Source organism: Mus musculus, chromosome 15 (assembly GCF_000001635.26).
Source record: "Mus musculus strain C57BL/6J chromosome 15, GRCm38.p6 C57BL/6J".
Lineage (NCBI taxonomy): Eukaryota > Metazoa > Chordata > Mammalia > Rodentia > Muridae > Mus > Mus musculus.
Genome location: NC_000081.6, coordinates 42,932,541 through 42,957,474, shown reverse-complemented (window position 1 = coordinate 42,957,474; position 24,934 = coordinate 42,932,541). Strand labels below are relative to the sequence as shown.

General features: G+C 39.9%; 2 long non-coding RNA genes across 3 annotated transcripts in view; one reads left to right on the top strand and one right to left on the bottom strand.

Annotated features, from left to right (window-relative positions):
- The window catches only part of Gm46505, a 108,834-nt gene that overhangs the window by 25,804 nt on the left and 58,096 nt on the right, over positions 1 to 24,934 (top strand). The gene's annotated exons all lie outside the window — the stretch shown is intronic.
- Positions 6,546 to 15,127, bottom strand: Gm41315. Of its 2 annotated transcripts, none has more exons than XR_875325.1 (3): positions 15,074 to 15,127; positions 6,977 to 7,109; positions 6,546 to 6,706 (listed from the first exon to the last, which is right to left on the bottom strand). It is a non-coding gene; the product is annotated as a predicted gene, 41315 (long non-coding RNA). The 2 variants fall into 2 exon arrangements; XR_001781595.1 differs by having other exon boundaries at positions 6,977 to 7,106; positions 15,074 to 15,126.

The following is a 24,934-nucleotide window of genomic DNA, read 5'->3' as shown; positions in this document are numbered from 1 at the left end:
AAACAACCACAATGACAAATACTGGTCAAAGATATTGGGGGAAAAGGAAAAGGAACCCTTATACACAGTTTATGGGATTGTAAAATGGCTTAGCCACGGTTTTGGTCAGGGTTTCTATTCCTGGACAAAACATCATGACCAAGAAGCAGTTGGGGAGGAAAGGGTTTATTCAGCTTACACTTCCATACTGTTGTTCATCACCAAAGGAAGTCAGGACTGGAACTCAAGCAGGTCAGGAAGCAGGAGCTGATGCAGAGGCCATGGAGGGATGTTCTTTACTGGCTTGCTTCCCCTGGCTTGATCAGCCTGCTCTCTTATAGAACCAAGACTACCAGCCCAGAGATAGCACCACCCACAAGGGGACCTCCCCCCTTGATCACTAATTGAGAAGATGCATTATAGCTGGATCTTGTGGAGGCATTTCCCCAACTGAAGCTCCTTTCTCTGTGATAACTCCAGCTTGTGTCAAGTTGACACAAAATTAGACAGTACAGCCACTATAGTCATTGTTATGGAAGTTCCACAAAAACTGCAAATAGAGCACCATATGATCCAGACATGTAGTTTCCTGATTTATACTCAATCAGTACACCTGTGTTTTAGCATATTGCTAGTGAAAACATCCAGATTACAGAATCATCCTATGTGCCTGTAACAAAGAATGTGTAGTGTTTATGACCCTGTATACACAATATGATGTTATTCATATATTAAAAAAAGAATATCATCTCATACTCAGGAGAATGGATGGGACAGGAGATCATTATGCTAAGTGAAACAAACAAACAAATACAGAAAAACAGGTATCATGGTTTTCCCCCCCTCAAATGTAAAGGGAAGAGATGACAAAAAATAGAGGATAGACTACCAGGGAAAACGTAGACTAAATAATGAGAGGAGGTAACCATGGCACAGGAAGTGTGAGCATGATGAAAGTTCATAATATATGTGAATAAAGTATCCCAACAGTACAGTGCTTTATACAAGCAACAGGCACCAAAAGAATGAATTAGATGAGCTGGTAGCCTGTGACAGACCACAGGCTTAAGCTTCACAAAGAGGGCTAGAGGATAGTGTAAGAAAGACAAGCTCTTCACAGTATGGTTGCTTAGTATCTGGAATGACTGAGCTCCCCTCAAGCCTTATTTTTGTGAGACATGTGAACACAATAAAATCATCCCAGAGGAGCATAATTTGCTGTTGGTAGTCTGAGAGCTTTGTCACATGAAATGTGAAGGAAGAAAAATTGGAGCTATTTATGACAGAAAATAGGAAAATCATAAAGAGCTCCAAATACTTCAACTTTTGTAGGGCTGTCTGGTACTGTGGAAATTGAATTCGCACTATATTTTGCAACATTATATTTTAAGTGATATTATTTCTCTATATTAATTACCATGAGTTCCCATTTTTTTACCATAAAATTCACTCTTCTGTGCCTATCCTTCACAGAATCTATCATGTCTATCACTGTATCCCTCTATTACAGACATCTTTTTCCTTTATGTTTTTTTGGTTTTTATTACTATAACATATAAAACTCAAACTCTTTACTTGTTCCCCAACTAACAAAGGAATTCAGCTAACAATTGAGTAACTCACTAGTGATGTATAGACTAAATGCTGCAAGTTTCTCTTCAAACAAGAAAGAACTAGACACCAAATCCCAAGATTCACAGCCCATTGGAAACAAATTTAACTGTCTAGAATATTAACCCTCTGCCACTGAAATTGTGAAAGGCAAATTGTTTCTTTGATTTTATAGGACATTAGTCTATTATAAATTGCCTTAGGCACCAAGGGGAATATCCTGGTTTAATTAATTGAAATGTCTCAGCATGGATGAATCCAGGTAATCATACAATGTCTGCAGGAACAGTATCTCCTCCAACCAAGCCTGTTTCTCTGTTTTGGCCCCATTCTCAGGCTGGCTGTCTCCAAGAGGAAGCAATGTGGCTTCCAGAAGTTCCAGGATTATATCCTGTCTGATTAGCAACCCCAGAGAAAAGAGAGTTGTTATTTTATAAACATTCCCGAAATATTCTTAGGATTAGCTCTGTTTCATTTGGCATGAGCCACATGAATACCCCGAGACTATCCCTGTGGCTTAGAAATGAGTTGCTTTCAATGCCTGCCTCTGTGTTCAAGGAAAAGTCACATCTACTGCTTAGGTCAGAATTGAAGTCAGCCTAACTGAAAGAATGTAACTTGATATTGTATGCGATAGAGTTCCCCAGAACAAAATAGTAAACAAAAGACAAGAGAAGCGATGTTTGAAAGACAACATTCAGGGCCCCCAATGGAGGAGCTAGAGAAAGTATCCAAGGAGCTAAAGAGATCTGCAACCCTGTAGGTGCAACAACATTATGAACTAACCAGTACCCCAGAGCTCTTGACTCTAGCTGCATATGTATCAGAAGATGGCCTAGTCGGCCATCACTGGAAAGAGAGTCCCATTGGACTTGCAAACTTTATATGCCCCAGTACAGGGGAACGCCAGGACCAAAAAGGGGGAGTGGGTGGGTAGGGGAGTGGGAGGGAGGGTATGGGGGACTTTTGGGATAGCATTGGAAATGTAATTGAGGAAAATACGTAATAAAAAAAATATTTAAAAAAAAGACAACATTCACGGAACTCCTGTGATTAGTGATGTCCAGTAAGAGATGCTTAAGGGTTTTGTACCTGGAAAAAAACTACCTGATTTGTAAGAACTTGTCTTATCCTTTGAATTAGCAGAGCATTGTCCATGTAGTAGGAAGATCCTGGCCTATCAGACAGCTCAGATTGAGTGTAAAAAGATCTGCTTTTGACCAACACAGGATAGGAGGGGAGAAGTAGCTAGAACCTGATCTGAGACCAGAACAAGCACCAGTAGCTGGACTGGCCAGCTTCAGAGTATGCTCTGGATGTTCCAGCTTCAAGGAGCTACTGAGGAAACATTGACTCCTGTGATAAAATTCTAAAACAATTGTAACCAAACACCACGAGACCTTGGGATACTCATTGATAGCAAGGAATCCATATCTCTAAAGTTAAGTCTATCACTTGTTTTGATATATTGTCTTTCTCAGGATAATCTTTAAACTTAAATAGGTCTCTTTGCGAGAACACATTCTGGTTGAATCTAAACTGGAATTTATAACTTTGTCACAACAGTAAAATGAAAGATGGTAGCCCTTCTCTCACCACCAAGAGCCTTCTCTTTTCATACAGCAACTAGAAAGCCTCCTTCAAGCTGGAAGTTAAGGGTTACCCTCAGAAGAAATTGACCAGAAAAAAAGTGAGATGGAGTGGATCTCATAGACCCAACCTGCTTCCAGCGACTGTAATTTCCCTGCCATAAGTAAAGACAGTAGATGATTGTAATGAAAAATGTAGTGAGTTATTGGGACATTTATTTATGGTGTCATTAAGCTCAGAAGACCATCCACTGTGAGTTCCTGGAGTGAGAGGAATTCTTTATATTTCCCAAAGGAATGCAGCTTGCCATGATGGAGACTCTAAGTGCTATAAAAAAATAAGTAAGTGAATAAAAAACAAAAGAAAACAAAAACCTCATTTATTGTGGATGTTTATTGATAAGGGTTAGTGTGAAATTCCAGGTGTTTTGAGTGGTAATATTATTTATGTCTAAGAATTGTGTCAGAGTCTAAAAGTATATGTGAGTCTGTATTGTCTGTGGTGGGTTTGTATGTATAGTGTTGGTGTCATCTACAGAGAAGAAGAGGTGGGTAAAAGCTGACCTCAGAGCTACATGCAGAGTACCATCAGCCAAAGTAGTTTCATTCCATACTGAAGAGGAAATGCTGGTATTGGGGCAATAAGCTACTGTGACATCAGGATATGAGGCTAAGGGAGTGGAACAGAAATGAAACACTCTGCTTCCTTGGCTGAAGCTTTAGCTACTAAAACTTAGGGTTGCAAATGTCCATTGCCAACAGAGGTGATGTTTTTCAGCTTTGCCTAAAATGACTGTGACTCTGGTTTCTTTCCTAAGCATCTCATTTGTATCGCATTATTTTCACAATGTGAAATATGATGCCTCCCTCTTAAGTGTATGCAATGAGCTGAAGCGGGATCATTCTATACGATCTAATTATTAAAATAATACTGCCTAGTGTTATTTGAATGCTTACCATGTGCAAAGTACTGTTCTATATTTTTGTGTCCATTATTCACACAATGGACCTACATTAACTTCTCCAGAACATGTGTCATTTCCATTCCCAATTCTGTTTTGTAGATGAGTGAACTAGAAAGGAAGTGCCTTGATGCCTCTTGGAGGTTCTCACACCTAGCAAATGATAAATGTAAATGTGCTTTCAAGCAGCATGGCAGCTCAAAACGAATCAGATCTCCATAAACACAGGCAATTGGCAGCCATTGACATGCTCACAGTGAATGCCTTTCCCCACCACTAGTATCTTTCAACCTCTTCCTCTTGTAGGTGGGCTGGTTCTACACTTGCTAAGGAACAGAGTAAAGGAAAAAATTATGAGGCATTCTTTCTAAGATTGGGCTATATAAACTGCCTTTCAACATGTTCTTCCCATTGTCACCCCTGTCTCCATCTCACTTTCTTTTTTAAAAAAGTCCAATGTCTTGCTGTGCACCCCACAATAGAGATGCTCATGAGGCATGGTGAGCAACCAAGACCTTGTCCTAACAGCCCATGTGCATCTGAGTCTGGGTAACAAGTGTTCAAGTGAACTTGAAAATCAAATCCCAAGGAATTAAAAGTCTTGTCTGAGAGCTTTATCACATCTACAAGAGAGGTACTGAGAAAGAGGCAACCAGCTAACCACACCAGAATTCTTTGCCCACTGGAACTGAGGAGGTGTTACTAATTTCAAAGTCATTTTCGTGCAAGAATAATGCCTACTTTGAGCATATCTATCCCACACCCCTGCCTTCTTCCTCACCCCTCTGTTTCTGACTAGTCCTCTTTGTTTCCCAATTTTGCTTTTGCTTTCACAGCATAAGTACAGATATGATTCTTTGTATCTAGAAAGTTTAGGTTGCACATCTGAGAGGAAACAAGAGATATCTATCTTTCTTAGAGTGATGATTGGTTGCCACAAACTGGGATCATCCAAGAAAGGGGACTTTATCTAGTTGCCATAATCAGTATGGGAAGTCCCAAGTGTATGTGGCATTTTTGGTGGCATCCCAGATAGAAGAGGGCACAGACAAAGGAAACATATGCACCCTTTGTTCCCTTGAACTTGCCTGCCTTGCCTCTGTCTAGCTGCTGATTGGGTTCCTTTCGTCAGTTTTAGCTCTTGATGGTGTCCTACTGAGTGGTTCCAGTACATTCCAGCAGAACTCTTTGTTCTCCTTGGGAGCCTTTGCAAGGTAGCTTTAATTAGGTGCTGATCTCTTTCTCATCCTTGGGCTGAACTAACTGCCCATTGAATTCCCTGCCTTCCACCTTCCTCCCTGTTCTTTAATTCCTAAAGTCAGGAGATTGCTGCAGTCCTCTAAGGGTCAGACACAGCTGCTGTAAAATTTGCTTTTTCGTTTTTGAGTGGCAGTAAATCATGTTTTAAACCTGTAAGCCCAAGTGCAAGTAATGATGGGACTGCCTGTAATAGAAGGTTTTAAAAGAGTCTAGCTAGCTGGTATTGAAAGCACTGAGGTGTCTTTTCCCCTCCCCCCTAAGTTTATTTTCTTGGTTTCAGAGAAATGCTGTGGACATGCTCTTTTAGCAGTGGTAACCCACAGTCCTGCAGGAACTCCTCAAATGGGAGAGATAGAGGCCATGTACACAGAGGTCAGAGTTATGCAGAATGCTGGAATTTATATCAGTGTAAGCATTTTGGGATGTAGCAAAATAATTTTTAATCCTTGAAGAGCTGAGAAATGCTTTGTACTTGTGATTGCCAACTTGAAAGGTCCTAGAGACAAATCTCTAGGCTGCCTATGAGAGATTTTTAGATTAGGCACTTTCTGTTAAAAGGTCAATGGTAGCTGCAGCTCTCTAGGCATGTTCATGGCTTGAATGAGAAGGAGAAAGTGAGCTAAGCACCAGCAGTCATTGCTTTGCTTGCTGAAAGTAGAAGAGATGTGACCACTGCCTGAGTGCTTTATTCTTTTACTGCCATAATATCTTCACAGTGATGCACAGTGTCCTCTCAAACCCTTAAGCAGAAACAAAGCCTTTCTCCCTTAATTGCTTCTTGTCAAGTATTACCATAGCAACAAGAAACACAATTCATATACACTTTTAGTGATATATTCTGTGTTTTCACTAAAAAACATTATTTTCTTTATGTAAAGACAAAAGAAAATTACAGAATACATCTTGTATAAATTATTGGGTCATAGGACACTTGTTCTCAAAGGAGACCAACTTTGAAATCTGATACCTAGGGTTATCACAAATAAATGTGGTGTTTTTAAAGGATTTCTTAGTGTTATATTTAATTAATTAATTTATTTATTTACGTACTTACTTACTTGTATAAATGTTTTGCATGCATGTATGTATGTATACTACTTACATTTCTGCTCTCCATGGACACCAGAAGAGGGCATTTCCTTCCTAGAGCTGATTCCAGATGATTGTGCGGTGCCGTTTCGTGCTGGGAATTGAAGATGGGTTCTCTTCAGGAGCCGAAAGTGTTCTTAATCACTGAGCTATGTCTTTGGCCTTGTGATTTTAAGCTCTAAGTCAGAAGTGAAACTTTAGATAGAATCAAACAGCCTACAAGAATGAACAAGTGTGAAAAATTAGTGGTTTTTTAAAGTGGGAACTTCTGGTTTCTTCGGGAAGTCAATTATGTCAAACGATGTTTTCTTGGGACAGACTGGTGAAAGGATGTTTTGCTATAGCAGACACATGAAAGGAGGCATGATGTTTAGAGGGAATATAAACATGACCCCAGTAGACAGTGGGAGCTCTGGGGACCACTGGTTCACTTGGCACCACCTTACTACTCTTCACTGATGATACACATGTATTGGTTCGGCTTACCTTGCATTGTTGAGCTTTGCTTGTGGTGACTTCTTAGAGAGAAACTGAACAAAATGCTTCTCATTAGGTTCCTGTGGCTTCTTGCTGCTTCAGCTGCCTCGGTGAGCCTCATGAGGCTCTTTATGTCAGCCTACTAGGACAGAAAGTATGCATAAAGATATTGTTCATTTGTGCATCTCCTTGCAAAGAAGAAAAGGTAAAAACTAAGAAAATTCCAAGCTATTAATATTTATAACAGAATAATAAACTGTAGGCATACTTTTTCAACCTACTTAATGAGGGATTAACCAACCCCCTGCCACTCACCAGAGACAGTGACAAGGAAAGGTTACAAGGGAAGTGGGCCTGTTTATAAATAGTTCTTTGGGGGTGACTCCAATCTTCATTGTTCTCAATCCATCCACTAGCAAACACCAAACACAACCAGCAACTTTAGCCCAGTCCACTAGGCAGAACACACACACAAATCAACAAGAACAGTTCAATCCAAAATAAATAAATAGATAAATAAATAAATAAACAAACAAGGCTCACCCTTATCTGCTCCCTCTTAGCATTTAGGTCAGCTTCTAGTCATCATATTTGAGTTGACTTCTCAGAAGGGGCTCGTGTTTACATGTGTACTATGATCTCTGTCTGAACACACCTACTCTTGAATTTGTTGATGTAAATGAAAAGTAGTGCTTTTCATATGTAAGATAACTACCTGCATATCTAAACTGACTGAAAGAATTTTCAAAATTGAAAAGCTAAAACTTTCATAGTTTTTATTTTGGGTTGTTTACTAGGGTCATATTACCTATGCTCAAATGCCGTATTAATAACTCCTCTGTTATTTAAAATACTTCACATTATGTTGTGACCACAGTTTCAAATGCATCTGAGCTAGACACAAAGTTGGCTGGCTTTGTTGAGGCCCCATAAGAATTTCATAGTGATATCATAGTCCAGCTGAATATCTTGCTTCCTAGTTTGGGTTCTGCTGCAGACCTCATGTTGGCAAATGGCCCTGCTGTTCTCCCAGCAACCCATCAAAAGAACTGGTGGTTTTCTTTTCCATTATGCTCTCTGCCTAGCCCTCCAGCATTATCACTTCTGTACATAATTGATCTTAGAAGCTGTAGTTCTCCACTCTAGGCTTTCTGCCTAAGGAACTCTCTACTATGCAAGAGCCAGAGGGACCTCTTTAAAACTTACAGATCTGATTAAGCTATTTTCCGGTTTAATTTCTTTTAATATCTTTCCACAACTTCATTTCTATGTGTCCTTGTATTGTGGACTATTATTTTGATTTCAAGTCACATTTTTCTCTTATTAAGAAGAACTTGGCTCAAATAATGAAAATATAGATTAAACTATGGAAAGAAAAATATGATGAACTTTCATGGTCCAGTATCTCTGCAATGATTACCAATATGTAGCTAATCTGGTTTATATTTTTCATTTATCTTGTCCCAGAACCCTGCTGGTTGAGTTGGAAACAGATCTCAGTATTCCCCCAAATCCCTGGGATACTAATTTAATTCCTGCACTTCATTTCAGATTGGTACTTAGGGCTTCAGACTCACTGAGTTGGGAAATAGTATTTTTGGAGAGCAAATTACCTGCTGTTTCAGGGTTTTTAGCCACATTCCAATTACTTACTTTCCAAAGACCAAGTTTATGTTAATAGATGATATATAGATGGCTAGTTATGGCATATTTTATTTGAGATTTATGAATTTAATGGTGCTTCTAATCAGTTTTTTAGAATTAAAGTCTTGTAAAAATTTTAGTGAGTTCATTAGTAGCAAAAATGCAAGAAGGAGAAATTTCTATTTTGAATAAGCAATCTTGTCAGTTCTAAGTGGCAGGTGAATTTTGTGGGGAATCACATATCTTGAAACTCTTTCATTTTACATAAAATTTCTGAGATCTGCTTTAGGCAATCACTTATATTTAAGTGCTTACTCAGTCTTTGGGCATTGCTATTTGTATCAAAACAGATCATTATCCCCATAAATACAGGAGCTATGTTTATACAGTCAATCACGTGCAAGAACCTAAACAAATCCTTCATGCATGAACAAATAAGGAAGCATGAGCAGTGGTTTTGGTGAACAGAAGCAGTAGACACACACAATTTTGGCTATGGCATGTTATTCTTAGGTTTGATTTCATGCTTTACATAGGTCAATATTCAGTATTCAAATAACCTTGCATTGTATATTTCTCTTTTCCTAGTATTTTTACCATGCATGTTGATAACAACAGCTATTGAATTTTACTGTCTTCTGGACAGCTCAGTTATCTGTGTAACTAATCTAGAGTCTAGGATGCTCTGTTATTTCACACATTTTTTTAGGGCCTGGCAATGCTCAGTGCTTGCTGAGTGCTAGACTTGTTCCCTGGCAGTAGGATTTCTGAGTGTATATATTATCTTCTAGTTTCATAGGTGCTTTTATTAATGGTTACTCAATATCTGTTTTGTGTTTTAGAATACAAATTCCATGACACTATCCACTTCAACTTAATATAAACTTGTCTTGTATATTAGTGTGCATTGAATTAAACACAGGATTAATTTGTTGATTTCCTTAGTACATCCTTGTGGCGGTAAATCTCCTCCCACTCAAATATGCCCCGGCAATGAAAACACAACACAGTTAATATGATTACATGCTGTGTGCCTACATTGGGCAGATCTACCGTTACACTACCATCTTCCGCAGCTTATGAGACCCCTTAGAACTTGCAGTTTCTCCAGGCCCAGTGCTTCTGCTCCGATCTTCTTCTTCCTCCTCCTCTGTGTCCTGCTCCACCTTCCCTTTTATTTGTCCAATCATCAGCTCTCCTTTATTTTACAAATTAGAGTGGGAAGCAGGTTTACAGGAAATCACCTGAGTGCTGACTCATTCCTGGTACACAACCATTCACAGGAGTACGGAATTAACATCAAATATTATTAGCCTCAGGGCTATGCACAACACATCCTGATTGATAGTAATGGAGACTTAAGATGTGACATGTATCAAAGTTCACAGAGTAATCCTTTTCCATGTGTGTGTGTTCACATACACACACACACACACACACACACACACACACACACACACACACACACACACACACAGGCATGCTTATGTGGGAATGCACATATATCTATGTATGTATATGTTGAGAATTCTTGTCCATCACTCTTCTACCTTAGTCCTTGAGGCTGGGTTGCTCAGTCAAACTGCGAGCTCAGCAATATGTCTAGTAACACTAGTAAGCTTACTCTGGTGATCAAACACAACTGGAATTACAGACTGGCCACCACACCCATCTGCCATTTATGCAGGTTCTGGGAATCTATCCTTCAACTCTCCTGCTGCCAGGGAAAAAGGCATTTTAATCACTGAGCCTTCTGTCTAGCCTCTGAGTTTATAAGTTTCTTAGAGAATGTAAAAACCATAACTTATAAGAATGGCTATTTTATTGAGATATATAAACAAGGACATTGAGATGTTCAGCATTCATTTTTTTTGTGTTATTTTGGTGTGGATAAATTCTTGGGCAAATTTATTTTTCTATGATTGGTCTTTAATATAATTTAAATTTTTTTGTAAAGTTGACATAGCCTTCTAAGACATAAAGTTTAATCAGTGACATTTTAGAATGTCACAGTTTGAATTTGATTTACGTGTTTGTTGCTCATTGCCACTAAAATTGCTTGATAGTAGTCACACCCATCCTGTTCTGTTTGTTTGTTTGTTTGTTTGTTTGTTTTTTGAGGTCCATTGTTAGGGAAAGAAGTGTTTCTATTCTCTACTGGTATGTTCCTAGCTAATTTTGTCTTTTGTATTGTGACATATGGTTAGCAAATACTGTTATCAATTATATCATGACAATTCAGAATTTTCAGAACACTGCTTTCTGCTTGCTTATGAAATTCTCTAGGACTTTTCTAAAGGCTGATGGGAACATTACAACAAGCCTGCCTTAGCCTGTGGGTAATGGCTCCCACAGACACTTTTGGAGGTTTGTATTTTGCATTATTGATGTGATAACCACACAAGTTTTCACTTGGTATATAATGTAATGTGAACAATCATTTGTTTGCTGCTCATTTCCAATCCATCATGTAGAATTTATAACATAAATATAGAGAATGACTCATCTCCCATCCTTGTTTTGCTTGTAGTTTTCAGGATCATAGTTTCCAGTCCTAGAAAATAACATCACAGAAGGACTAAGTCTGCTCCTAGATTCCTCCCATGGGGATGATTTTTGGCTCCTTGTGAGGAGCTAGGGTCTATAAAATTTCATAGTGTAAAGCATGAACTAAAGCCTCCTCTGTACTGTGCCAGAGACTACATGTAGGCTGTCTTACTCTTTCATAGAACAGAACCTCCCCCAAGCATGTAGCAGCCTGTGAAACAAATAGAAGGTATAGTATTCCAGATCACTCTTTGACCCACAAGGGACTTACCTTCACCTGTTTGGGAAAGCCAAATCATGGAAAATGAATGGCACTTACCAGGTTGCGTCTTTTAACCTTGATATCTAATTGTATACATTGGTTCAGATTTCAGCAAGTTTAAGGAAAAGTTTAAGCAGAAGGAAATTGACCTTGGGCACTGCCATTACTTTAGAAAGAGAAGAATAAATTGGGGGCATAGGAATGGAAGATAAAGGATGTGTGTGTGTGTGTGTATGTGTGTGTCTCCATGAAACACCTGCTTTTACAGAACAGAACGTTTTCACAGCTGCCTTCACTTATTTCCCCAAAATAGAGATGAGGATATAGGAGTCACGATCCAAGACCAGCATGTGTGTTGTCAACATGTTCAGGGACAACCTCAACCACAGAGAACTGCTCCTTCTAAATTTGACCTTCTAGGGACAGCACATATCTTCCTATGGATAGGAGGATAGGCCTGGTATAGAAGGGGTACGCCTGTCCGTGTCTTCCTCACGTGGGGCACTCCAGTGGTTGCTACTCCAGGCCATGTAAAATTGGCTGAAGTTGAAGGGTGGTCCATTTTTCATTCTGTCTGATCCTTATTCCTCATACCTCCAGGGATACTTGAGTTATATTTCCGTCTGAGAATTCCCTGACATAACCCCTCAGCCTACTTTTGTATAAACTGGAAGGCTGTAAATTTGGGGGAGGAGGCTGTTTTTAAGACACCTTTTTGAGAAAGTGTCAGGCTCCATGTGCTCTTCATTGCACAGCACTGGGTATTCCAGCTTTACTCCTTCCTTCCTTCCTTCCTTCCTTCCTTCCTTCCTTCCTTCCTTCCTTCCTTCTTTGTGGCTCTGGCTGCTGATTCCTTGACAAAAAAGGAAGATCACTTAGCCATCATAGATCCCCTTAGACTCAGTTCTGCTGTCTGCTCTGCTTCACCCACTAAGATTAAGCAAATCACACCTGGATGTAGAGATGACATCACACCTGGATGTAGAGATGACATCACACCTGGATGTAGAGATGACGTGCCATCACAAGGCAGCCAGACAGGTGCTACTTCTTGGGTATATCTCCAGGTTTGTGCTTTTGTTAACTTTTGTGCCAACGAAGAATTCAGCTTCCTTGCTTTCAGATAGCTCCTCTGGACATTGTGCTGCATTGCTGCACCAAAGTGCTTTCTTTGTCTTTGGCATGATGGAGCTTTAAGAATGCACTTATTTCTTAAGTGATTGTGAGGTTGAGTGGCCTGTCAGTAATCATGCATGAAGGCAGGGCTGCAACCCAGCCTGTTTCACAGCATTCCAGCATCTGTCCTGGTACACTTTTTGTTTCTACTTTTCAATCTTATACCTTCCATGCATCCTTGGTCTTAGGCTGTCTTTGAATTAGAACAGGAAACTGGATTGATTTATAATGATTAGGGTAAGTAGTTAGTCACTCTGTGATTCACATGATCTTTTATTTTGTCTCTCTCTCTCTTTTTTTTAAATGATTTATTTATTTATTATTATATGTAAGTACACTGTAGCTGTCTTCAGACACACCAGGAGAGGGTGTCAGATGTCATTAAGGGTGGTTGTAAGCCACCGTGTGGTTGCTGGAATTTGAACTCAGAACCTTTGGAAGAGCAGTCAGTACTCTTAATCACTGAGCCATCTCTCCAGCCCCTTATTTTGTCTCTTAATGACAGAGGCTAAGCTGAGAATAAGTGGGAAATATAGACCATGAGATATATGTTTGAAGATATTAAAAGATCTTGAGAACTTAAGCAACCTCCTATGCAATCTTAGAAAAATACTGAATAATGTAATGCTTCCTTCTACATGAAAAGTGAAGCACATACTGAATGGAAGATAATTTATTTAAGAATGAGCTAGGTGATAAAACTTTTAAAAAAAGGACCTGTCTCTTTGTATTTGTTCTTTGTGATGAAATTAATTCATGACAAAGCTAGCTCAACACCTGGTTTTCTAAACATTCATAATTGGACAAAGATATATCTTTCTTCTGACAACATATACCAAAAGAAGAAGCTAAAGATAATAAGAACTTAATGAGGAAAGGATATTTTTTTTCCAAATAATTACCTGAGGAAACAAAAAGTCAGGTCCCTTATTTGAAATTCTTAAAATTGTAAGAGCACACACATGTGGATGGCAGGGCTTTTTTGTTTTAAGTTTTGGGTTTCTTTAATTTATAAAGTGATTCACAAAAACAGAGTTAAAGCTAATCTTAAAACATAGGATATATATTCATGCACATACAGCTCATGTGTCATCCATATAAATGTACACGTCATATATACATATGTATATTTTTGATATATAAACATATGGCCAAGTTATACAGCATATAACAAGACATCCGATTACAACAGTGCTGTCATTTGAAGCACAGCATTCCATATGCTTTGCTTTATTTAAAGTTCAAAATTAAAATTTTATTATGAGACATTTATGTAACTTTAGCCTATATATTATTTAACAAGAAAACTTTGTTTTAAAACTTTGTTTTTTTTTAATAGATTATAAACTTATCTCCTGAAAGGTAAGGAAAAATTTGGTCCTTAACTTTTTAAAATTTTTAAATTTATTTTCTGTTCATATTTATAATATTCCCTCTCCCCTTTTCTTTTCCATCTCCTCTACTGTCTCTGTCCCTTCCCACATCCCTCTGTTCTTTATTTCTGTTTTTTAATTACTATTATTATTATTAGTAGTAGTATATACATGCATGCACAACACATACACAAATATATATTAATGCAACCTGCTGAACCCATTCACTGTTGCACCTATGTAAATGCTTTAAGGGATGACCACTTGGTACTAGATAATGGATTACAGGGCTCATCTCTGGGGAAGACAGATTCATTCTCTCTCTCTCTCTCTCTCTCTCTCTCTCTCTCTCTCTCTCTCTCTCTCAGCAACCATTAAGTGATGGTGTCTTTTCATCTAGGTTGGGGCCTTGTGAGGTCTTGCCCATCCATATTGGCATGTCAACAGCTGTTGCTTTTGTTCATGTCTTATTCATTTATTCATTTATCTTACTTTCATTATTTTTATTAGTTATACTTCAAATGTTGTCCCCCTTCCTGATAACCCCTCCAATGAGACTCCCACCACATACCCCTCTACTTCTCCTCTAAGAGGGTTGTCCCTCTCACACCCACCCACTCCTACCTCACCCCCAAGCATTCCTCTTCTCTGGGGTGATCCCAAACCTCCACAGGACCAAGTGCATCCCCTCTTACTGAGGTCAGATAAGGCAATCTCTTGCTACACTTGTAGTGGTGTCATAGACCAACCCATGTATACTCTTTGTTTGTTGGCTTAGTCCCTGTGGGCTCTGAGATGTCTGGTTAGTTGATATTATTGTTCTTTCTATGGGGTTGCAAGCCTCGACAGCTCCTTTAGACCTTCCCCTAACTTTTCCATAGGGGTCCTGGGGCTCAATCCAATGGTGAGATGTAAGTATCTGTGTCTGTCTCAGTTAGGCTATGACAGAGCTGCTCAGAGGACAGCCATGCCAGGCTCCAGGGGGCAAAATGGGGCCCAACAAGAATCTCCTCTAACTTTTCTCAAAATGCAATGGGAAGTCATGGAGACATTTAACATAGAAGACTTACATAGTTTGATGGTATGAAGCAAGTCAACACCTACCTGCATGTTATAATCAGAATTTAAAGTTGTCCCTGCAGGCGGAAGCACAGAGCCGCTGAGGCAGCACCCTTGGCAGGCCGCAGACAGCCGGCCACCGTCCGGACCAGAGGACAGGTGTCCGCCTGGCTCGGGAGGCGGCCTCAGCCTCAGGAGCAGCGGTCGCCATCTTGGTTCCGGGACTCCCTGGAACTTAGGAATTTAGTCTGCACAGGTGAGAGTCTGCACCACAGAAGCTGACAGCTTCTGGGAACTGCCAAAGCAACACAGCTTCTGAGAAAGGCCCTGTTTTGGGCCTTCTTCTTCGAACAGGAGGAGGTCCAAAAACAAGAGATCTGCGCACCTTCCCTGTAAGAGAGCTTGCCAGCAGAGAGTGCTCTGAGCCCTGAAACTCAGAGGAGAGAATCTGTCTCCCAGGTCTGCTGAGAGACGGTAACAGAATCACCAGAAGAACAATCTCTAAACAGAATCAACTATAACTACTAACTCCAGAGATTACCAGATGGCGAAAGGAAAACGTAGGAATCCGACTAACAGGAACCAAGACCACTCACCATCTTCAGAACCCAGCACTCCCACTTCGCCCAGTCCAGGGCACCCCAACACACCCGAAAACCTAGACCTAGATTTAAAAGCATATCTCATGATGATGGTAGAGGACATCAAGAAGGACTTTAATAAATCACTTAAAGAAATACAGGAGAACAGTGCTAAAGAGTTACAAGTCCTTAAAGAAAAACAGGAAAACACAATCAAACAGGTAGAAGTCCTTACAGAAAAAGAGGAAAAAACATACAAACAGGTGATGGAAATGAACAAAACCATACTAGACCTAAAAAGGGAAGTAGACATAATAAAGAAAACTCAAAGTGAGGCAACACTGGAGATAGAAACCCTAGGAAAGAAATCTGGAACCATAGATTTGAGCATCAGCAACAGAATACAAGAGATGGAAGAGAGAATCTCAGGTGCAGAAGATTCCATAGAGAACATCGGCACAACAATCAAAGAAAATGGAAAATGCAAAAAGATCCTAACTCAAAATATCCAGGAAATCCAGGACACAATGAGAAGACCAAACCTACTGATAAGAGGAGTGGATGAGAATGAAGATTTTCAACTCAAAGGACCAGCAAACATCTTCAACAAAATTATTGAAGAAAACTTCCCAAATATAAAGAAAGAGATACCTATGAACATACAAGAAGCCTACAGAACTCCAAATAGACTGGACCAGAAAAGAAATTCCTCCCGACACATAAAAATCAGAAGAACAAATGCACTAAATAAAGATAGAATACTAAAAGCAGTAAGGGAAAAAGGTCAAGTAACATACAAAGGCAAGCCTATCAGAATTACACCAGATTTTTCACCAGAGACTATGAAAGCCAGAAGAGCCTGGACAGATGTTATACAGACACTAAGAGAACACAAATTCCAGCCCAGGCTACTATACCCAGCCAAACTCTCAATTACCATAGATGGAGAAACCAAAGTATTCCACGACAAAACCAAATTCACACATTATCTCTCCACGAATCCAGCCCTTCAAAGGATAATAACAGAAAAAAACCAATACAAGAACGGGAACAATGCCCTAGAAAAGACAAGAAGGTAATTCCTCAACAAACCTAAAAGAAGACAGCCACAAGAACAGAATGCCAACTTTAACAACAAAAATAACAGGAAGCAACAATTACTTTTCCTTAATATCTCTTAACATCAATGGTCTCAACTCCCCAATAAAAAGACATAGACTAACAAACTGGCTACACAAACAAGACCCAACATTTTGCTGCTTACAGGAGACACATCTCAGAGAAAAAGATAGACACTACCTCAGAATAAAAGGCTGGAAAACAATTTTCCAAGCAAATGGTATGAAGAAAGAAGCTGGAGTAGCCATCCTAATATCTGATAAGATTGACTTCCAACCCAAAGTCATCAAAAAAGACAAGGAGGGGCACTTCGTTCTCATCAAAGGTAAAATCCTCCAAGAGGAACTCTCAATTCTGAATATCTATGCTCCAAATACAAGGGCAGCCACATTCATTAAAGAAACTTTAGTAAAGCTCAAAGCACACATTGCACCTCACACAATAATAGTGGGAGACTTCAACACACCACTTTCACCAATGGACAGATCATGGAAACAGAAACTAAACAGGGACACACTGAAACTAACAGAAGTGATGAAACAAATGGATCTGACAGATATCTACAGAATATTTTATCCTAAAACAAAAGGATATACCTTCTTCTCAGCACCTCATGGTACCTTCGCCAAAATTGACCACAAAATAGGTCACAAAACAGGCCTCAACAGATTCAAAAATATTGAAATTGTCCCATGTATCCTATCAGATCACCATGCACTAAGGCTGATCTTCAATAACAAAAAAAAATAACAGAAAGCCAACACTCACGTGGAAACTGAACAACACTCTTCTCAATGATACCTTGGTCAAGGAAGGAATAAAGAAAGAAATTAAAGACTTTTTAGAGTTTAATGAAAATGAAGCCACAACGTACCCAAACCTTTGGGACACAATGAAAGCATTTCTAAGAGGGAAACTCATAGCTCTGAGTGCCTCCAAGAAGAAACGGGAGAGAGCACATACTAGCAGCTTGACAACACATCTAAAAGCTCTAGAAAAAAAGGAAGCAAATTCACCCAAGAGGAGTAGACGGCAGGAAATAATCAAACTCAGGGGTAAAATCAACCAAGTGGAAACAAGAAGAACTATTCAAAGAATTAACCAAATGAGGAGTTGGTTCTTTGAGAAAATCAACAAGATAGATAAACCCTTAGCTAGACTCACTAGAGGGCACAGGGACAAAATCCTAATTAACAAAATCAGAAATGAAAAGGGAGACATAACAACAGATCCTGAAGAAATCCAAAACACCATCAGATCCTTCTACAAAAGGCTATACTCAACAAAACTGGAAAACCTGGATGAAATGGACAAATTTCTGGACAGATACCAGGTACCAAAGTTGAATCAGGATCAAGTTGACCTTCTAAACAGTCCCATATCCCCTAGAGAAGCAGTTATAAATAGTCTCCCAGCCAAAAAAAGCCCAGGACCAGACGGGTTTAGTGCAGAGTTCTATCAGACCTTCAAAGAAGATCTAATTCCAGTTCTGCACAAACTTTTTCACAAGATAGAAGTAGAAGGTACTCTACCCAACTCATTTTATGAAGCCACTATTACTCTGATACCTAAACCACAGAAAGATCCAACAAAGATAGAGAACTTCAGACCAATTTCTCTTATGAATATTGATGCAAAAATCCTCAATAAAATTCTCGCTAACCGAATCCAAGAACACATTAAAGCAATCATCCATCCTGACCAAGAAGGTTTCATTCCAGGAATGCAGGGATGGTTTAATATACGAAAATCCATCAATGTAATCCATTATATAAACAAACTCAAAGACAAAAACCACATGATCTTCTCGTTAGATGCAGAAAAAGCATTTGACAAGATCCAACACCCATTCATGATAAAAGTTCTGGAAAGATCAGGAATTCAAGGCCCATACCTAAACATGATAAAAGCAATCTACAGCAAACCAGTAGCCAACATCAAAGTAAATGGAGAGAAGCTGGAAGCAATCCCACTAAAATCAGGGACTAGACAAGGCTGCCCACTTTCTCCCTACCTTTTCAACATAGTACTTGAAGTATTAGCCAGAGCAATTCGACAACAAAAGGAGATCAAGGGGATACAAATTGGAAAGGAGGAAGTCAAAATATCACTTTTTGCAGATGATATGATAGTATATATATATATGTGACCCTAAAATTCCACCAGAGAACTCCTAAACCTGATAAACAGCTTCGGTGAAGTAGCTGGATATAAAATTAACTCAGCCCTTCCACTCGACTCGAGACTCGAGCCCCGGGCTACCTTGCCAGCAGAGTCTTGCCCAACACCCGCAAGGGCCCACACGGGACTCCCCACGGGACCCTAAGACCTCTGGTGAGTGGATCACAGTGCCTGCCCCAATACAATCGCGCGGAACTTGAGACTGCGGTACATAGGGAAGCAGGCTACCCGGGCCTGATCTGGGGCACAAGTCCCTTCCGCTCAACTCGTGACTCGAGCCCCGGGCTACCTTGCCAGCAGAGTCTTGCCCAACACCCGCAAGGGTCCACACAGGACTCCCCACGGGACCCTAAGACCTCTGGTGAGTGGATCACAGTGCCTGCCCCAATCCAATCGCGCGGAACTTGAGACTGCGGTACATAGGGAAGCAGGCTACCCGGGCCTGATCTGGGGCACAAGTCCCTTCCGCTCGACTCGAGACTCGAGCCCCGGGCTACCTTGACAGCAGAGTCTTGCCCAACACCCGCAAGGGCCCACACGGGACTCCCCACGGGACCCTAAGACCTCTGGTGAGTGGAACACAGCGCCTACCCCAATCCAATTGCTTGGAACTTGAGACTGCTGTACATAGGGAAGCAGGCTACCCGGGCTTGATCTGGGGCACAAACCCCTTCCACTCCACTCGAGCCCCGGCTACCTTGCCAGCTGAGTCGCCTGACACCCGCAAGGGCCCACACAGGATTCCACACGTGATCCTAAGACCTCTAGTGAGTGGAACACAACTTCTGCCAGGAGTCTGGTTCGAACACCAGATATCTGGGTACCTGCCTTGCAAGAAGAGAGCTTGCCTGCAGAGAATACTCTGCCCACTGAAACTAAGGAGAGTGCTACCCTCCAGGTCTGCTCATAGAGGCTAACAGAGTCACCTGAAGAACAAGCTCTTAACAGTGACAACTAAAACAGCTAGCTTCAGAGATTACCAGATGGCGAAAGGCAAACGTAAGAATCCTACTAACAGAAATCAAGACCACTCACCATCATCAGAACGCAGCACTCCCACCCCACCTAGTCCTGGGCACCCCAACACAACCGAAAATCTAGACCCAGATTTAAAAACATTTCTCATGATGATGATAGAGGACATCAAGAAGGACTTTCATAAGTCACTTAAAGATTTACAGGAGAGCACTGCTAAAGAGTTACAGGCTCTTAAAGAAAAGCAGGAAAACACAGCCAAACAGGTGATGGAAATGAACAAAACCATACTAGAACTAAAAGGGGAAGTAGACACAATAAAGAAAACCCAAAGCGAGGCAACGCTGGAGATAGAAACCCTAGGAAAGAGATCTGGAACCATAGATGCGAGCATCAGCAACAGAATACAAGAAATGGAAGAGAGAATCTCAGGTGCAGAAGATTCCATAGAGAACATCGACACAACAGTCAAAGAAAATACAAAATGCAAAAGGATCCTAACTCAAAACATCCAGGTAATCCAGGACACAATGAGAAGACCAAACCTACGGATAATAGGAATTGATGAGAATGAAGATTTTCAACTTAAAGGGCCAGCTAATATCTTCAACAAAATAATAGAAGAAAACTTCCCAAACATAAAAAAAGAGATGCCCATGATCATACAAGAAGCCTACAGAACTCCAAATAGACTGGACCAGAAAAGAAATTCCTCCCGACACATAATAATCAGAACAACAAATGCACTAAATAAAGATAGAATATTAAAAGCAGTAAGGGAGAAAGGTCAAGTAACATATAAAGGAAGGCCTATCAGAATTACACCAGACTTTTCACCAGAGACTATGAAAGCCAGAAGAGCCTGGACAGATGTTATACAGACACTAAGAGAACACAAATGCCAGCCCAGGCTACTATACCCGGCCAAACTCTCAATTACCATAGATGGAGAAACCAAAGTATTCCACGACAAAACCAAGTTCACACAATATCTTTCCACGAATCCAGCCCTTCAAAGGATAATAACAGAAAAGAAGCAATACAAGGACGGAAATCACGCCCTAGAACAACCAAGAAAGTAATCATTCAACAAACCAAAAAGAAGACAGCCACAAGAACAGAATGCCAACTCTAACAACAAAAATAAAAGGGAGCAACAATTACTTTTCCTTAATATCTCTTAATATCAATGGACTCAATTCCCCAATAAAAAGACATAGACTAACAGACTGGCTACACAAACAGGACCCAACATTCTGCTGCTTACAGGAAACCCATCTCAGGGAAAAAGACAGACACTACCTCAGAGTGAAAGGCTGGAAAACAATTTTCCAAGCAAATGGACTGAAGAAACAAGCTGGAGTAGCCATTTTAATATCGGATAAAATCGACTTCCAACCCAAAGTTATCAAAAAAGACAAGGAGGGACACTTCATACTCATCAAAGGTAAAATCCTCCAAGAGGAACTCTCAATTCTGAATATCTACGCTCCAAATGCAAGGGCAGCCACATTCATTAGAGACACTTTAGTAAAGCTCAAAGCATACATTGCACCTCACACAATAATAGTGGGAGACTTCAACACACCACTTTCTTCAAAGGACAGATCGTGGAAACAGAAACTAAACAGGGACACAGTGAAACTAACAGAAGTTATGAAACAAATGGACCTGACAGATATCTACAGAACATTTTATCCTAAAACAAAAGGATATACCTTCTTCTCAGCACCTCACGGGACCTTCTCCAAAATTGACCATATAATTGGTCACAAAACAGGCCTCAATAGATACAAAAATATTGAAATTGTCCCATGTATCCTATCAGACCACCATGGCCTAAGACTGATCTTCAATAACAACATAAATAATGGAAAGCCAACATTCACGTGGAAACTGAATAACACTCTTCTCAATGATACCTTGGTCAAGGAAGGAATAAAGAAAGAAATTAAAGACTTTTTAGAGTTTAATGAAAATGAAGCCACAACGTACCCAAACCTATGGGACACAATGAAAGCATTTCTAAGAGGGAAACTCATAGCGCTGAGTGCCTCCAAGAAGAAACGGGAGACAGCACATACTAGCAGCTTGACAACACATCTAAAAGCCCTAGAAAAAAAGGAAGCAAATTCACCCAAGAGGAGTAGACTGCAGGAAATAATCAAACTCAGGGGTGAAATCAACCAAGTGGAAACAAGAAGAACTATTCAAAGAATTAACCAAACGAGGAGTTGGTTCTTTGAGAAAATCAACAAGATAGATAAACCCTTAGCTAGACTCACTAAAGGGCACAGGGACAAAATCCTAATTAACAAAATCAGAAATGAAAAGGGAGACATAACAACAGATCCTGAAGAAATCCAAAACACCATCAGATCCTTCTACAAAAGGCTATACTCAACAAAACTGGAAAACCTGGACGAAATGGACAAATTTCTGGACAGATACCAGGTACCAAAGTTGAATCAGGATCAAGTTGACCATCTAAACAGTCCCATATCACCTAAAGAAATAGAAGCAGTTATTAATAGTCTCCCAACCAAAAAAAGCCCAGGACCAGATGGGTTTAGTGCAGAGTTCTATCAGACCTTCAAAGAAGATCTAATTCCAATTCTGCACAAACTATTTCACAAAATAGAAGTAGAAGGTACTCTACCCAACTCATTTTATGAAGCCACTATTACTCTGATACCTAAACCACAGAAAGATCCAACAAAGATAGAGAACTTCAGACCAATTTCTCTTATGAATATTGATGCAAAAATCCTCAATAAAATTCTCGCTAACCGAATCCAAGAACACATTAAAGCAATCATCCATCCTGACCAAGTAGGTTTTATTCCAGGGATGCAGGGATGGTTTAATATACGAAAATCCATCAATGTAATCCATTATATAAACAAACTCAAAGACAAAAACCACATGATCATCTCGTTAGATGCAGAAAAAGCATTTGACAAGATCCAACACCCATTCATGATAAAAGTGTTGGAAAGATCAGGAATTCAAGGCCCATACCTAAACATGATAAAAGCAATCTACAGCAAACCAGTAGCCAACATCAAAGTAAATGGAGAGAAGCTGGAAGCAATCCCACTAAAATCAGGGACTAGACAAGGCTGCCCACTTTCTCCCTACCTTTTCAACATAGTACTTGAAGTATTAGCCAGAGCAATTCGACAACAAAAGGAGATCAAGGGGATACAAATTGGAAAAGAGGAGGTCAAAATATCACTTTTTGCAGATGATATGATAGTATATATAAGTGACCCTAAAAATTCTACCAGAGAACTCCTAAATCTGATAAACAGCTTCGGTGAAGTAGCTGGATATAAAATAAACTCAAACAAGTCAATGGCCTTTCTCTATACAAAGAATAAACAGGCTGAGAAAGAAATTAGGGAAACAACACCCTTCTCAATAGTCACAAATAATATAAAATATCTTGGCGTGACTCTAACTAAGGAGGTGAAAGATCTGTATGATAAAAACTTCAAATCTCTGAAGAAAGAAATTAAAGAAGATCTCAGAAGATGGAAAGATCTCCCATGCTCATGGATTGGCAGGATCAACATTGTAAAAATGGCTATCTTGCCAAAAGCAATCTACAGATTCAATGCAATCCCCATCAAAATTCCAACTCAATTCTTCAACGAATTGGAAGGAGCAATTTGCAAATTTGTCTGGAATAACAAAAAACCTAGGATAGCAAAAAGTCTTCTCAAGGATAAAAGAACTTCTGGCGGAATCACCATGCCAGACCTAAAGCTTTACTACAGAGCAATTGTGATAAAAACTGCATGGTACTGGTATAGAGACAGACAAGTAGACCAATGGAATAGAATTGAAGATCCAGAAATGAACCCACACACCTATGGTCACTTGATCTTCGACAAGGGAGCTAAAACCATCCAGTGGAAGAAAGACAGCATTTTCAACAATTGGTGCTGGCACAACTGGTTGTTATCATGTAGAAGAATGCGAATCGATCCATACTTATCTCCTTGTACTAAGGTCAAATCTAAGTGGATCAAGGAACTTCACATAAAACCAGAGACACTGAAACTTATAGAGGAGAAAGTGGGGAAAAGCCTTGAAGATATGGGCACAGGGGAAAAATTCCTGAACAGAACAGCAATGGCTTGTGCTGTAAGATCGAGAATCGACAAATGGGACCTAATGAAACTCCAAAGTTTCTGCAAGGCAAAAGACACCGTCAATAAGACAAAAAGACCACCAACAGATTGGGAAAGGATCTTTACCTATCCTAAATCAGATAGGGGACTAATATCCAACATATATAAAGAACTCAAGAAGGTGGACTTCAGAAAATCAAATAACCCCCTTAAAAAATGGGGCTCAGAACTGAACAAAGAATTCTCACCTGAGGAATACCGAATGGCAGAGAAGCACCTGAAAAAATGTTCAACATCCTTAATCATCAGGGAAATGCAAATCAAAACAACCCTGAGATTCCACCTCACACCAGTCAGAATGGCTAAGATCAAAAATTCAGGTGACAGCAGATGCTGGCGAGGATGTGGAGAAAGAGGAACACTCCTCCATTGTTGGTGGGAGTGCAGGCTTGTACAACCACTCTGGAAATCAGTCTGGCGGTTCCTCAGAAAACTGGACATAGTACTACCGGAGGATCCAGCAATACCTCTCCTGGGCATATATCCAGAAGATGCCCCAACAGGTAAGAAGGACACATGCTCCACTATGTTCATAGCAGCCTTATTTATAATAGCCAGAAGCTGGAAAGAACCTAGATGCCCCTCAACAGAGGAATGGATACAGAAAATGTGGTACATCTACACAATGGAGTACTACTCAGCTATTAAAAAGAATGAATTTATGAAATTCCTAGCCAAATGGATGGACCTGGAGGGCATCATCCTGAGTGAGGTAACACATTCACAAAGAAACTCACACAATATGTATTCACTGATAAGTGGATATTAGCCCCAAACCTAGGATACCCAAGATATAAGATATAATTTGCTAAACACATGAAACTCAAGGAGAATGAAGACTGAAGTGTGGA